At 38.3% G+C, this 15,407-nt stretch overlaps 1 long non-coding RNA gene across 14 annotated transcripts in view; it reads right to left on the bottom strand.

The window, feature by feature from the left end:
- The window catches only part of LOC139025728 (uncharacterized), a 19,070-nt gene extending 6,240 nt beyond the window's left edge, over positions 1-12,830 (bottom strand). For 7 of the 14 annotated variants that reach the window (XR_011477337.1, XR_011477335.1, XR_011477338.1 and 4 more), the window contains exons 1-3: positions 12,759-12,830; positions 10,695-10,772; positions 10,372-10,437 (exon numbers count right to left, since the gene is read on the bottom strand). This is a non-coding gene — a long non-coding RNA (uncharacterized lncRNA). Of the gene's footprint in view, positions 1-8,235; positions 9,534-10,166; positions 10,194-10,371; positions 10,438-10,534; positions 10,556-10,694; positions 10,773-12,758 lie in introns of those variants that run through there. The other 7 variants (XR_011477344.1, XR_011477343.1, XR_011477342.1 and 4 more) reach the window with 5 other exon arrangements.
- Positions 12,831-15,407: the final 2,577 nt, after the last annotated feature.

A 15,407-nucleotide genomic window follows, 5' to 3' on the forward strand; every position in this document is an offset into this window, starting at 1 on the left:
AGCCAAGTCGAGCTGTACTACGCTGGCCTGGTTAGTATAGGTTTGGGTCAGCACGATAGTGTGAAAGGGTCCGAGATGCAGGTGAAATTCATGTCAAATGAGACATGCATTATACACATTTTATGTTGTTCAGTGATACCAAGTTGTAAATGTGTGTATCTTTTTCCCAAAAGTTTTCAGACGCCACAAGAAAAAGAGCACTAGTAATGGCATCTTTTGGAAGACAGTAACTCCGCATGGTTCGTTGAACAAACCCTATTGGAAAATTAATGTCGTTTTTTGTCGATTTTTGGGATAAAAGTTGAAAATAAGGTCTGTGGTAAACGCAGGCTTAGGAGCTAATCTCATCAGCTAAAGTCACTGATTTTTTAAAGCATTTATTTAATCAGAAAAAACACAAAGGCTTAATTCATAACGTTCCTATTAACTGATGGATATTATCTCAGATTATAATGTATATCATCTCCTAAAGCCTGTGTTGACCTCAGACGTTATTTTCTATTATCCCAAAACCCTATTCTTTCCCCTAAGAATGGCTGAACGAACCAAAACTTACTCATACAAATCTTTTACGACTACAAATTGGTGAGTTTATATAATCAACAAAAATATTACTTTTTTTCTACCTGTATCTAGATTATGAATGTATTCTGTGAAACTACTGTAATACAAGTTAGAATATCCTTTGGTTCTTCAGTTTCTGTTAAAATGTTGTCCCAATTAATAAATTACTGTAATCTGTTGATAAAGTTTCACTGTTGTGAATGTTTGAATGTATAAAAATATAAATGCAACAATTTAAAAGATTTTTTACCTAGTTACAGTTCATATAGGAAATAGTCAATTGAAATACATTCATTAGGACCCTAATCTATGGATTCACAGACTGGAATACAGATATGCATCAATGTTTAGTCAAACCTTTTTTAAAAAGGTAGGGGGTGGATCAGAAAACCTGTCATATCTGGGTGACCACCATTTGCCTCATTGCAAGCGGACACATCTCCTTTCATAGAGTTGATCAGGCTGTTGATTTGGTGAATGTTGTCCCACTTCTTCAATGGCAGTGCGATGTTGCTGGATATTGCGCGGGAACTGGAACACGCTGCTCGTCGTCCAGAGCATCCCAAACTTGCTCAATGGGTGACATGTCTGGTGAGTAAGTAGGGCCATGGAAGAACTGGGACAGATCCTGAGGCACATTTGTCGTGCCATTTCATCGCCGCCATCACCTTGTTTGAGCATGATCATGCACGTCGCAAGGATCTGTACACAATTCTTGGAAGCTGAAAATGTGCCCCGTTCACCCAATACGCTTTGGATAAATTGTTCTGCTAAATGGCATACATATTACTCTAAAACATTTAAGGATGGCCCAACCTCTTTCCCTCTTGGGTGCATAGCCAATATTGAACCTGACTTCAACTTCTCAAAATACTATGCTGCAGGATGACACATGCTCATAAAGTGCCTTTTAAGATCCTTGTAAAAAATTTACATATACACTACGTTTCAACATTTTGATCGCTTAGAAATGTCCCTTATTTTGGAAGAAAAGCAATTTTTGTCATTAAAATACATCAAATTGATCATAAAACAGTGTAGACATGTTAAGTTGTTAATAGCTATTGTAGCTGCGAATCGGCTTATCTACATAGGCGCAAGAGCCCATTATCAGCAACTCACTTGTGTTCCCAATGGCACGTGTGTTAGCTAATCCTAGTTTATCATTTTAAAAGGCTAATTGATCATTAGAAAACCCTTTTGCAATATGTTGCCACAGCTGAAAATGGTAAAAAAAAAAAAAAACTGGCCATCTTTAGACTAGTTCCGTATCTGGAGCATCCAGCATTTTAGGTTTGATTACAGACTCAAAATGGCCAGAGAAAAAAGCACTTTCTTTCTGAAACCTCATCAGTCTATTCTTGTTCTGAAAATTGAGGCTTTCCATGTGATAAATTGCCAAGAACTGAAAATCTCGTACAAACTCTGTGTACTACTCCCTTCACAAACAGCGCAAACTGGATCTAACTAGAATAGAAAGAGGAGTGGGAGGCCCTGGTGCACAACTGAGCAAGAGGACATGTACTTAGAGTGTTAGTTTGAGAACAGACGCCTCACAATCCTTAACTAGCAGCTTCATTAAATTAGTACCGCAAAACACCAGTCTCACGTCAACGTGAAGAGGCGAACTCCTGGATGCTGGCCTTCGAGGCAAGTGCAACGAGAAAAACACATAATCTCAGACAGCCAATAAAAATAAAAATATTAAGATGGCAAAAGATTACAGACACTGAACAGAGGAATTCTGCCAAGAATGCTGATTCTTCATGGTCAGAGGTCTTTTGGTGCCTTTTGGCAAACTCCAAGCGGGCTGTCATGCCGTTTTACTGAGGGGTGTCTTCCGTTCTGGCCACTCTACATAAAGGCTGATTGGTGGAATGCTGCAGAGATGGTGGTCTTTCTGAAGTTCTCCCTTCCCACAGAGAAACTCTGAAGCGCGTCAGAGTGAACAATCAGGTTCTTGCGTCACCACCCTGAATGCTCAGTTTGGCCGGCGGCCAGCTCTAGGAAGAGTCTGCGGTGGTTCAAACTTCTTCCCATTTAAGAATGATGGACCACTGTGTTTTTGGGACCTTCAATGCTGCAGAAAAATTTTTGTACTCTTCCCCAGATCTGTGCCTCTACACAATCCTGTTTCTGAGCTCTATCGACAATTCCTTCGACCTCATGGCTTGGTTTTTGCTCTGACATGCACTGTCAACTGTGGGACCGAATATAGACAGGTGTATGCTTTTCCAAATCAATGTCCAATCAATTGCATTTACCACAGGTGAACTCAATCAAGTTGAATAAAACATCTCAAGGATGTCAATGTAAACAGGATGCACCGGAGCTCAATTTCGAGTCATATAACAACAGGTCTGAATACTTATATAAATCATTTCAGTTTTTTATTTGTAATAAATGTGCAAAAATGTCTAAACTTGTTTTCACTTTGTCATTATGGGGTATCGGTCCCTCTCTTGTCGGCGGTGTTCGGCGGTCGACGTCACGGTCTTCTAGCCATCGCCGCTCCACCTTTCATTTTCCATTTGTTTTGTCTTGTTTCCCGCACACCTGGTTTACATCCCCTCTTTACTCTACGTGTATTATCCTCTGTTCCCCCATGTCTGTGTGTGGTATTGTTCGTTCGTTACGCGTGTGACGCTACAGGCTGGTTTTGCCCGGTATTGTTGTAACACGTGGTTTTTATTTGTACCTATTTGTGTAATTTGTGCGCTATCGCTTTTTTCCTTGGGCGGAGTGTTGCGACGCAGTTGCGTCCGGCTGTTTTCCTCTGCCTGAATAAAGTGTGTCTGTTCACTCATTCTGCTCTCCTGCACCTGACTTCCTTCGGCGAGTTGCGCACACTCTGACAGATAAATCATTTCAATGGAGGATAATACAATGCCTAGTGGAAAGTATTCACATTCTGCTGTCTTAAAATTTTCTAAAAAAGGAAATAAATATACAACCTACTCCAATTTTAAAGTGAAAGAAAATCATATAAACATTGCAAATGTAATAAAAAACTCAAACCAATAACATGTTGTAATTGCTCTGTATTTTATTTCTTAGTCAACCTTGTGTTCGTTGTGTCAATCAACCTGTTTCGTTGTGTTTTTGAACGTAGCCCTCTTTCATTGTGTTATTGAACGTAGCCCTGTCTTTCATTTTTGTTCATTGATTTCACCTGTGTTAGTTTCTCCACCTGGTCTCATCAGCTCCTTATTTATTTCAGTCATTCTGTTTGTGCCTTTGTGAGGTATTGCTCGTTTTGACTCTACTAAGCCTTTCCTACTTGTTTCTGAGAACCAGTTTATATCCTTCAGTCCTAGTTTGAATTCACCTGCCTGTTTGCCTACCTGTGCGATGACCATTGTCCTGCCTGTTGACCACGGTTTCCTGCTTCTGCAAAGGTGAAAAACACCTGCTGCCGCTCTGCATGTGAATCTACACCTTTTTATCCCTTGAGTAATTCATTACCACACCGTCTTGATTGTTAAATGTCTTCATACATACTTGGTGAAGCACCTTTGATAGCCATCACAGCTGTGAATCATTAGAATAAAAATCTACTCGCACAACTGTTAGGCAACACATATCTATTGTTTATCTTCAAATTGCGTAGAGCTCTGTAAATTTAGTTGGGAGTCATTGATGGACAGCAATATTTAAACAGGATTTTAAGCAAATTTAAGTCAGGACTGAGACTAGACCCTGAGGAACACTTCAAACCTCTTGGAAAGTCACTATGTTCTGTCTTTGGCATTAACATTTGTGAATGTCCCGCTGAATAATACAAACTTTCCCAGGTCAGTTTTCACTGTTTTACAGGACTTGAGTGGATTTTGTAACACAGGCTTCCTTTTCACTGTGTTATACAGGGCCAGTAATGTGGAGTTTAAATGGTGCAAGCATCATGTTATGGCTATGGCTTGTCACGGCAGGACTGAAGATTTTGTTAGTCCTGACTTTAATGCTGGACAATATGAGACAAAGTTTGAATATTGCTGCTCATCAATAATTCCCAACCAAATTGACTGAGTTGAGCATTACATTTTGACGTTTTAGACGCTCTTATCCAGAGCGACTTACAGGAAAATTGGTTTAAGCACCTCAGAAGTGCACATCGACAGATTTTTTACCTAGCAGCGTTAGGATTCGAACCCAGCAACCTTTCGGCGTTAAGCTGGCCCAATGTGCCAATTTTTGACAAAAAACATTGATAATGTATGTTGCCCTAAGAGTTGTGCAGGTTAGTAACATTCTTATTCAACATGATCACAGCTAATGCTGACCTAAAGTGCTTCCACCAAGTATTAACTCTGCGCGTGTCAATAACATTTTCATTTCATTAAATTAGGAACATCTTCTATAACTTTTCTCACTTGAAAATGTGAGCTGCCACCATTTACTCCACATTACTGTCCTGTATAACACAGTGAACAGGAAGCATGTGTTACAAAATCCACTCCAAAGGTCATGTAAACAGTGAAAACCTGACCCTGGGATAGTTGTATTATTCAGCAGGACAATTACACAAATATTAATGCCAAAGACTACCTCACAAAGGCACAAACAGAATGAACTGAACTAAATAAGGAGCTGATGAGACCAGGTGAGAAACTAACACAGGTGAAATCAATGAACAAAAATGAAAGACAGGGCTACGTTCAATAACACAATGAAAGAGGGCTACGTTCAAAAACACAACGAAACAGGTTGATTGACACAACGAACACAAGGTTGACTAAGAAAATAAATACAGAGCATTACAACATGTTATTGGTTTGAGTTTTTTTTATTCATTGAGCAATGTTTATATGATTTTCTTTCACTTTTAAAATGTGGAGTAGGTTGTATATTTATTTCCTTTTTAGATAAAATTTTAAGACAGCAGAATGTGAATACTTTCACTAGGCATTGTATGTATCCTCCATTGAAATGATTTATCTGTCAGAGTGTGCGCAACTCGCCGAAGGAAGTCAGGTGCAGGAGAGCAGAAATGAGTGAACAGACACACTTTATTCAGGCAGAGGAAAACAGCCGGACGCAACTGCGTCGCAACACTCCGGCCCAAGGAAAAAAGCGATAGCGCACAAATTACACAAATAGGTACAAATAACAAAACCACGTGTTACAACAATACCCGGCGCAAAACCAGCCTGTAGCGTCACACYCGTAACGAACGAACAATACCACACACAGACATGGGGGGAACAGAGGATAATAAACACGTAGAGTAAAGAGGGGATGTAAACCAGGWGTGCGGGAAAACAAGACAAAACAAATGGAAAATGAAAGGTGGAGCGGCGATGGCTAGAAGACCGGTGACGTCGACCGCCGAACGCCGCCCGAACAAAGAGAGGGACCGATACCCCATAATGACAAAGTGAAAACAAGTTTAGACATTTTTGCACATTTATTACAAATAAAAAACTGAAATTATTTATATAAGTATTCAGACCTGTTGTTATATGACTCGAAATTGAGCTCAGGTGCATCCTGTTTACATTGATCATCCTTGAGATGTTTATTCAACTTGATTTGAGTCCACCTGTGGTAAATGCAATTGATTGGACATGATTTGGAAAAGCACACACCTGTCTATATTCGGTCCCACAGTTGACAGTGCATGTCAGAGCAAAAACCAAGCCATGAGGTCGAAGGAATTGTCGATAGAGCTCAGAAACAGGATTGTGTAGAGGCACAGATCTGGGGAAGAGTACAAAACTTTTTCTGCAGCATTGAAGGTCCCCAAAAACACAGTGGCCTCCATCATTCTTAAATGGAAGAAGTTTGGAACCACCAAGACTCTTCCTAGAGCTGGCCGCCCMGCCAAACTGAGCATTCAGGGTGGTGACSAAGAYCCTGATTGTCACTCTGACAGCGCTTCAGAGTTTCTCTGTGGAGAAGGGAGAACCTTCCAGAAAGACCACCATCTCTGCAGCATTCCACCAATCAGGCCTTTATGGTAGAGTGGCCAGACGGAAGACACCCCTCAGTAAAAAGCGCATGACAGCCCGCTTGGAGTTTGCCAAAAGGCACCAAAAGAACTCTGACCATGAGAATCAAGCATTCTTGGCAGAATTCCTCTGTTCAGTGTCTGTAATCTTTTGCCCATCTTAATATTTTATTTTTATTGGCCTGTCTGAGATATGGCTTTTTCGTTGCAACTGCCTCGAAGGCCAGCATCCAGGAGTCGCCTCTTCACTGTTGACGGTGAGACTGGTGTTTTGCGGGTACTATTTAATGAAGCTGCTAGTTAAGGATTTGTGAGGCGTCTGTTTCTCAAACTAGACACTCTAATGTACATGTCCTCTTGCTCAGTTGTGCACCAGMGCCTCCCACTCCTCTTTCTATTCTAGTTAGATCCAGTTTGCGCTGTTCTGTGAAGGGAGTAGTACACAGAGTTGTACGAGATTTTCAGTTTCTTGGCAATTTATCACATGGAATAGCCTTCAATTTTCAGAACAAGAATAGACTGATGAGTTTCAGAAGAAAGTGCTTTTTTTCTCTGGCCATTTTGAGTCTGTAATCAAACCTAAAAAATGCTGATGCTCCAGATACGGAACTAGTCTAAAGATGGCCAGTTTTATTTTTTCTTTAACAGTTTTCAGCTGTGCTAACATAGTTGCAAAAGGGTTTTCTAATGATCAATTAGCCTTTTAAAATGATAAACTAGGATTAGCTAACACAACGTGCCATTGGAACACAGGAGTGATGGTTGCTGATAATGGGCCTCTTCGCCTATGTAGATATTCCACAAAAAATCAGCCGATTCCAGCTACAATAGCTACAATTAACAATGTCTACACTGTATTTATGATCAATTTGATGTRATTTTAATGACAAAAAATTGCTTTTCTTTCCAAAATAAGGACATTTCTAAGCGACTCCAAAATGTTGAACCGTAGTGTATATGTACATTTTTTACAGATCTTAAAAGGCACTTTAGAGCATGTGTCATCCTGCAGCATAGTATTTTGAGGAAAGTTGAAGTCAGGTTCAATATTGGCTATGCACCCAAGAGGGAAAGAGGTTGGGCTATCCTTAAAATGTTTTAGAGTAATATGTATGCCATTTAGCAGACAATTTTATCTAAAGCAATATGGGTGAACGGGGCCATTTTCAGCTTCCAAGAATTGTGTACAGATCCTTGCGACGTGCATGATCATGCTCAAACAAGGTGATGGCGGCGGATGAATGGCACGACAATGTGCCTCAGGATCTTGTCCCAGTTCTTCCATGGCCTACTTACTCACCAGACATGTCACCCATTGAGCAAGTTTGGGATGCTCTGGATCGACGACAGCGTGTTCCAGTTCCCGCCAATATCCAGCAACATCGCACTGCCATTGAAGAGGAGTGGGACAACATTCCCCAGGCCACAATCAACAGCCTGATCAACTCTATGCGAAGGAGATGTGTCACGCTGAATGAGGCAAATGGTGGTCACCCCAGATACTGACAGGTTTTCTGATCCACGCCCCTACCTTTTTTTTAAGGTATCTGACTAACAGATGCATATCTGTATTCCAGTCATGTGAAATCCATAGATTAGGGCCTAATGAATGTATTTCAATTGACTTATTTCCTGATATGAACTGTAACTAAGTAAAATCTTTTAAATTGTTGCATTTATATTTTTGTTCAGTACATTCAACAACACAACAGTGAAACTTTATCAACAGATTACAGTAATTTATTAATTGGGACAACATTTTAACAGAACTGAAGAATGCAAAGGATATTGCTAACTTGTATTACAGTAGCTTCACAGAATACATTCATAATCTAGCTACAGGTTGAAAAAAAGTTACATATTTTTTGTTGATTATATAAAACTCGTCAATTTGTAGTCGTAAAAGATTTGTTTGAGTAAGTTTTGGTTCGTTCAGCCATTCTTAGGGGGAAAGAATAGGGGTTTGGGATAAATGCAGAAAATAACATCTGAGGTCAACACAGGCTTTGGAGATGATATACATTATGATCTGAGATAATATCCATCAGTTAATAGGAACGTTATGAATTAAGCCTTTGTGTTTTTTTCTGATTAAATAAATGCTTTAAAAAAAATCTGTGACTTTAGCTGATGAAGATTAGCTCCTAAGCCTGCGTTTACCACAGACCTTATTTTCAACTTTTATCCCAAAAATCTACAAAAACGACATTAATTTTCCAATAGGGTTTGTTCAACGAACCATGGCGGAGTTACTGTCTTCCAAAAGATGCCATTACTAGTGCTCTTTTTCTTGTGGCGTCTGAAAACTTTTTGGGAAAAAGATACACACATTTACAACTTGGTATCACTGAACAACATAAAATGTGTATAATGCATGTCTCATTTGACATGAATTTCACCTGCATCTCGGACCCTTTTCACACTATCGTGCTGACCCAACCTATACTAACCAGGCCAGCGTAGTACAGCTCGACTTGGCTCAGTGGTGTGAAAAGGGTTTTGGTATGCATTCAAATGATTCTTATTGCGAATCTGTCACGTTGTCCCGGGCTGAACACAGGAAAGTAGTTTGATGTCTTCACATCAGTAAAAGTGTAAAGAAGTGACTCTGTATCAACATTATAAAAAGACAGAGTGTGTCTGTCACAGTCTAGAAACACTCCCACACTAGTGAGCTCTGCCACAGTTATTGGTGGTTGAGGGTCAGTATTGACATGGAAACCTTTTTCTTTATCAAAAGATAGAATCCAAAATCCATTCTGTGGAGTTAAAGGAACATTACATCTTCTCTCAACATTTTCTCTGGCCACACCAACATACCATGACAGTTTTTCTTTTGTTCGTTCCTTTACCTTCATTTCCCAATAGTGTCGTTCTGAACTGAAACTCTCTTGAGAAAATACATGGAGATGCATTCTAACAGAGGGGTTTTCTGTATCTTTTTCTTTAATGTAACTAGCACGCTTTCTTTGAATGACTCTAATAGCAGGGTGCGCAGTCTTTTCATCCAGAATGATGTTCTCTGGGGGAAATAGAAAGACAAGATTTCTTTCATTCACACAATATGATGGGATGGATTGGTAAGGATTTCAGATAATGTGGACCTCCAGGTAACTGCCAAAATAAAGGAAACACTTGAGTAAATGAGGTTTCTGGTGGATCTGTTATGGTGTGGGGTGCTTTGTCCTGGCATGGTTTAGGTCCACTCAACCCCTTAGAGGGCCAGGTAAACGTCAATAACTACACATCCATCCTTCAACCTATGATGAACCATTTCTATCCTGATGGGAGGGGTCTCTTACAGAATGACACTTCCCCAATAGGGCACGAGTGGTCAAAATGGTTTGATGATCATGAAAACAATGTAAACCATATGCCATGGCCATCTCAGTCACCAGATCTCAACTCAATTGAACACTTATGAGTGATTCTGGAGCGGCGCCTGAGACAGCGTTTTCCACCACCATTAACAAGAGAGCTCCAGACACTTGTAGAATCTATGCCAATGAGTATTGAAGCTGTCCCAGCAGCTCGTGGTGGCCCAACGCCCTATTAAGACACTTTGTTGGTTTCCTTTATTTATGCTGTTACCTGTATATTGTAATAATCTAATGAACATACAATGTTCCTGTCCTACTGTGACTTTTTTTTTTACCTTTGAATCCTTTCACCTGGTGCCAATCTGCATTTAAAAAAGGAAATTGTGAGTGTCCTGTATTTCAACTGTTCCAAAAATTGTATGAATTATAAATGGTTTAATGCACTCCAACATGTCAGCAGACTTAGTTTTATGAACAATGTAAACACTGTAAATTATACAATTTAGAGGGTAATGCATTTCCCCCCCAGTATAACTTCACCTTTCAGATTAACTTCTTTACCAGCTGCTCTCTGTTCGGTAGGAGTCTTCACTGTGTTTTCTGCCCCTAACGAAGCACATTTAGGTAGTATTAAAATGAATCAGGTTACTACATTATCAAAGTTATATTATATCATATACAGTATATAATGAGTGAACATTACCTTCAATTAGTTTTTTTGTCTCTGTTGAATGGAAAAGGTGAAAGTTATTGTAAAAAGGTGAATGTGGAACAGGGACAGTCAAATCCTATCGCGAATATGTCAAATTATCATCAAAATATATAACGAAAAGGGAAATATATTTGTTCTCCTATTACTTTACCTTCCAGATTCAATTCATTTCCATCTGCTCTCTGTTCAGTAGGTGTCAGCACTGTGTTTTCTGCCCCTAACGGAGCACCTTCAGGTAATTTTGAAATTCATCAGGTTACTGCATTATCAAAGTAATATTATATCATATACAGTATATCATGAGCGAACATTACATTCAATTCGTTTTTTTATCTCTGTTGAATGGAAAAGGTGAATGTGGAACTGGGACAGTCAAATCCAAATGTGATTATGACAAATGATCATCAAATTATACAATTAACTTCTTATGGCTGGGTGGCAGTATTGAGTAGCTTGGATGGATAAGGTGCCCAGAGTAAACTGCCTGCTACTCAGGCCCAGAAGCTAAGATATGCATATTATTAGTAGATGTGGATAGAACACACTCTGAAGTTTCTAAAACTGTTTGAATGATGTCTGTGCGTATAACAGAACTCATATGGCAGGCAAAAACCTGAGAAAAAAGCCAACCAGGAAGTGGGAAATCTGAGGTTTGTAGTTTTTCAACTCTTTGCCTATCCAAGATACAGTGTAAATTTGGTCCGATTGCACTTCCTAAGGCTTCCGCTAGATGTCAACAGTCTTTAGAACCTTGTTTGAGGCTTCTACTGTGAAGTGGGGGGTAATGAGAGCTGATTGAGTCAGGTGTCTGGAGTGTCATGAGCTCATTCAGGCTGTGAGAGGTAGCTGCGTTCCATCGCATTTCTAAAGACAAAAGATTTCTCCGGTTGAAACATTATTGAAGATTTATGTTAAAAAGTAAAAACATCCTAAAGATTGATTCTATATATCGTTTTACATGTTTCTACGAACTGTAATGGAATTTTTGGACTTTTCGTCTGGCCTGCGCATCGTGAATTTGGATTGTGTGAACTCAAGGCGCGACAAAAAGGAGGTATTTGGACATAAATTATGGACTTTATTGAACAAACACAAACATTTATTGTGGAACTGGGATTCCTGGGAGTGAATTCTGATGAAGATCATCAAAGGTAAGTGAATATTTATAATGCTATTTTTGACTTATGTTGACTCCACAACATGGCGGATATCTGTATGGCTTGTTTTTGTGTCTGAGCGCCGTACTCAGATTATTGCATGGTGTGCTTTTTTTGGTAAAGCTTTTTTGAAATCTGACACAGCGGTTGCATTGAGAAGTTTATCTAAAGTTCCATGCATACACACTTATTTTTTCAACATTTATAATGAGTATTTCTGTAAATTCATGTGGCTCTCTGCAAATCACCAGATGTTTTGGAAGCCAAAACATTACTGAACGTAACCCGCCAATGTAAACTGAGATTTTTGGATATAAATATGAACTTCATCGAACAAAACATACATGTATTGTGTAACATGAAGTCCTATGAGTGTCATCTGATGAAGATCATCAAAGGTTAGTGATTAATTGTATCTCTATTTCTGCTTTTTGTGACTCCTCTCTTTGGCTGGAAAAATGTCTGTGTTTTTCTGTGACTAGGTACTGACCTAACATAATCGTTTGGTGTGGCTTTCGTCGTAAAGCCTTTTTGAATCGGACACTGTGGTGGGTATATTCAACAAGTTTATCTTTAAAAGGGTGTAAAATACTTGTATGTTTGAGGAATTTTTAATGATGAGAATTTCTGTTTGAATTTGGCGCCCTGCTCTTCGACTGGCTGTTGTCATATCGATCCCGTTAGCGGGATCTAAGCCATAAGAAGTTTTAAGAAGGTAATACATTTTTTATTCTTTTAAAATACTTCCAGATTTAATTCTTTTTCAGCTGCTTTCAGTATGGGAGGGGTCAGCACTGTGTTTTCTGCCCTAACGAGCACCTTTAGGTAATATTGAAATTCATCAGGTTACTACATTATCAAAGTTATATCATATACAGTATATCATGAGTGAACATTACATTCAATTAGGTCTATTGTCTCTGTTGAATGGAAAAGGTGAACGTTATTGTAAAAAGGTGAATGTGGAACTGGGACAGTCAAATCCTATTGCAATTAATGTCAAATATCATCAAAATATACCATTAAAGGGTAATATATTTGTTATCCTATTACTTTACCTTTCAGATTCAAGTCTTTTCCATCTGATCTCTGTTCGGAAGGTCTCGGCAATGTGTTTTCTGCCCCCACGAAGCACCTTTTAGGTTAATATTGAAATTCATCAGGTTACTACATTATCAAGTTATATCATTATACAGTATAGTCATGAGTGAACATTACATCAATTAGGTCTTTTGTCTCTGTTGAATGGAAAAAGGTGAACGTTATTATGTAAAAGGTGAATGTGAACTCGGACAGTCAAATCCTATTGCAATTATGTCAAATATCATCAAAATATACCACATTAAAGGGTATATATTTGTTTATCTATACTTTACTTTCCAGATTCAGGTCTTTCATCTGATCTCTGTTCGGAACGTCTCGGCACTGTGTTTTCTGCCCCTAACGGAGCAATTTAGGTAATATAAAAATGAATCAGCTGAATACAGTATCAAAGTTATATTATATACATATATCCTGAGTGAACATTACATTCAATAATTTTTTTTCTCTGTTGAATGGAAAAGGTGAAAAGTTATTGTAAAAAGGTGAATGTGGAACTGGGACATTACAACTCCAATTATGATAAATGATCATCAATTATACAATTAGAAGGTAATACATGTTTCTATTCTTTAACTATACCTTCCAGATTCATGCTTTTTCAGCCTTGCTTTCTCGTATGGAGAGGGGTTCAGCACTGTGTTTTCGCCCTAACGGAGCACCTTTAGGTAATATGTGAATTCATCAGGTTACTACATTATCAAAGTATATATCATATGACAAGTATATCAGAGTGAACATTACATTCAATTCGGTCTTTTGTCTCTGTTGAATGGAAAAGTTGAACGTTATTGTAAAAGGTGAATGTGGAAGCTGGGAACAGTCAGATCCTATTGCAATTATGTCAAATATCATCAAATATACCATTAAAGGGTCATATATTTGTTTATCCTATTAGCTTTACCTGTTCAGATTCAAGTCTTTCCATCTGATCTCATGTTCGAACGTCTCGCACTGTGTTTTCTGCCCCTAACGGAGCACATTTTAGTTAATATAAAAATGATCAGCTTAATACAGTATCAAAACGTATATTATATACAGTATATCATGAGTGAACATTACATTAATTACTTTTTTGCTCTGTTGAATGGAAAAGGTGAAAAGTTAGTGCTAAAAAGGTGATGGAAACTGGGACATACAAATCCAATTATCCTGATAAATGATCATCAAATTATACAATTAAGAAGTAATAGCTATGTGTTATCTCTTTAACTATACCTCCAGAATTCAATGCTTTTTCGCTGCTTTCTGTATGGGAGGGTAGCACTGTGTTTTCTCCCCTAACGGAGCACCTTTAGGTAATAATTTGAAAATTCAGCAGCGTACACATTATCAAAGTTATATCATATACAGTAATTCAGAGTGAACATTACATTCAATTAGTGTTTTGTCTTGTTTGAATGGAAAACGTGAACGTTATTGTACAAAGTGAATGTGGACTGGGACAGTCAAATCCTATTGCAAATTAAAATGGTTCAAATATCATCAGAAATATACCATTAAAGGGTAATTATCTTTTATCCTAAATTATTTACCTTTCAGATTCAAGTCTTTTCCATCTGATCTCTGTTCGGAAGGTCTCGCACTGTGTTTTTGCCCCTAACGGAGCACTTTAGGTATATAAAAATGAATCAGCTTAAATACAGTAATCAAAAGTTATATGATATACAGTATATCATGAGTGAACATTACATTCATTACTTTTTTTTCTTCGTTGAATGGAAAGGTGAAAGTTATTGTTAAAAAGGTGAATGTGCGACTGGGACATACAAAACCAATTATGATAAATGATCATCAAATTATACAATTAAGAAGGTTTAATACATGTTATATTCTTTAACTAATACCTTCCAGATTCAATGCTTTTCAGCTGCTTTCTGTACATGGGAGGCGTCAGCACTGTGTTTTCTGCCCTAACGGAGCACCTTTAGTAATATTGAAATTCATCAGGTTACCTTCTTATCAAAAGTTATTCATATACAGTTATATCATGAAGTGAACATTACATTCAATTAGGTCTATTGTCTCTGTTGAATGGAAAAGGTGAACGTTATTGTAAAAAGGTGAATGTGGAACTGGGACAGTCAAATCCTATTGCGATTGTGTCAAATATCATCAAAATATACCATTAAAGGGTAACATATTTGTTATCCTATTACTTACCTTTCAGATTCAAGTCTTTTCATCTGCTCCTCTGTTTCGGTAGGTGCTCGGCACTGTGTTTTCTGGCCCCTAACGGAGCACATTTAAGGTAATATAAAAATGAATCATGCTTAATACAGTAAATCAAAGTTATCCTGTCTGGCACCGGGGTTCGCTGGAGGAACTCCTCCCAATTCCACTGAAAAGAGAGGCCGGAAATTCAAAAGATATGTTTTTAGAAATATTTAACTTTCACCACATTAACAAGTCCAAATACACGCAAATTGAAAGATTCACATCTTGTGAATCCAGTCACATGTCCGATTAGAATTTTTAAAATGTTTCAGCGAAAACACCACATATATTTATGTTAGCTCACCACAAATACAAAAAAGGACAGACATTTTTCAAGCACAGGTAGCATGCACAAGCCAACCACAACTAAACCAAGAAACCAACCAAAC

Source organism: Salvelinus sp. IW2-2015, unplaced genomic scaffold, assembly GCF_002910315.2.
Source record: "Salvelinus sp. IW2-2015 unplaced genomic scaffold, ASM291031v2 Un_scaffold3166, whole genome shotgun sequence".
Taxonomy (NCBI): domain Eukaryota; kingdom Metazoa; phylum Chordata; class Actinopteri; order Salmoniformes; family Salmonidae; genus Salvelinus; species Salvelinus sp. IW2-2015.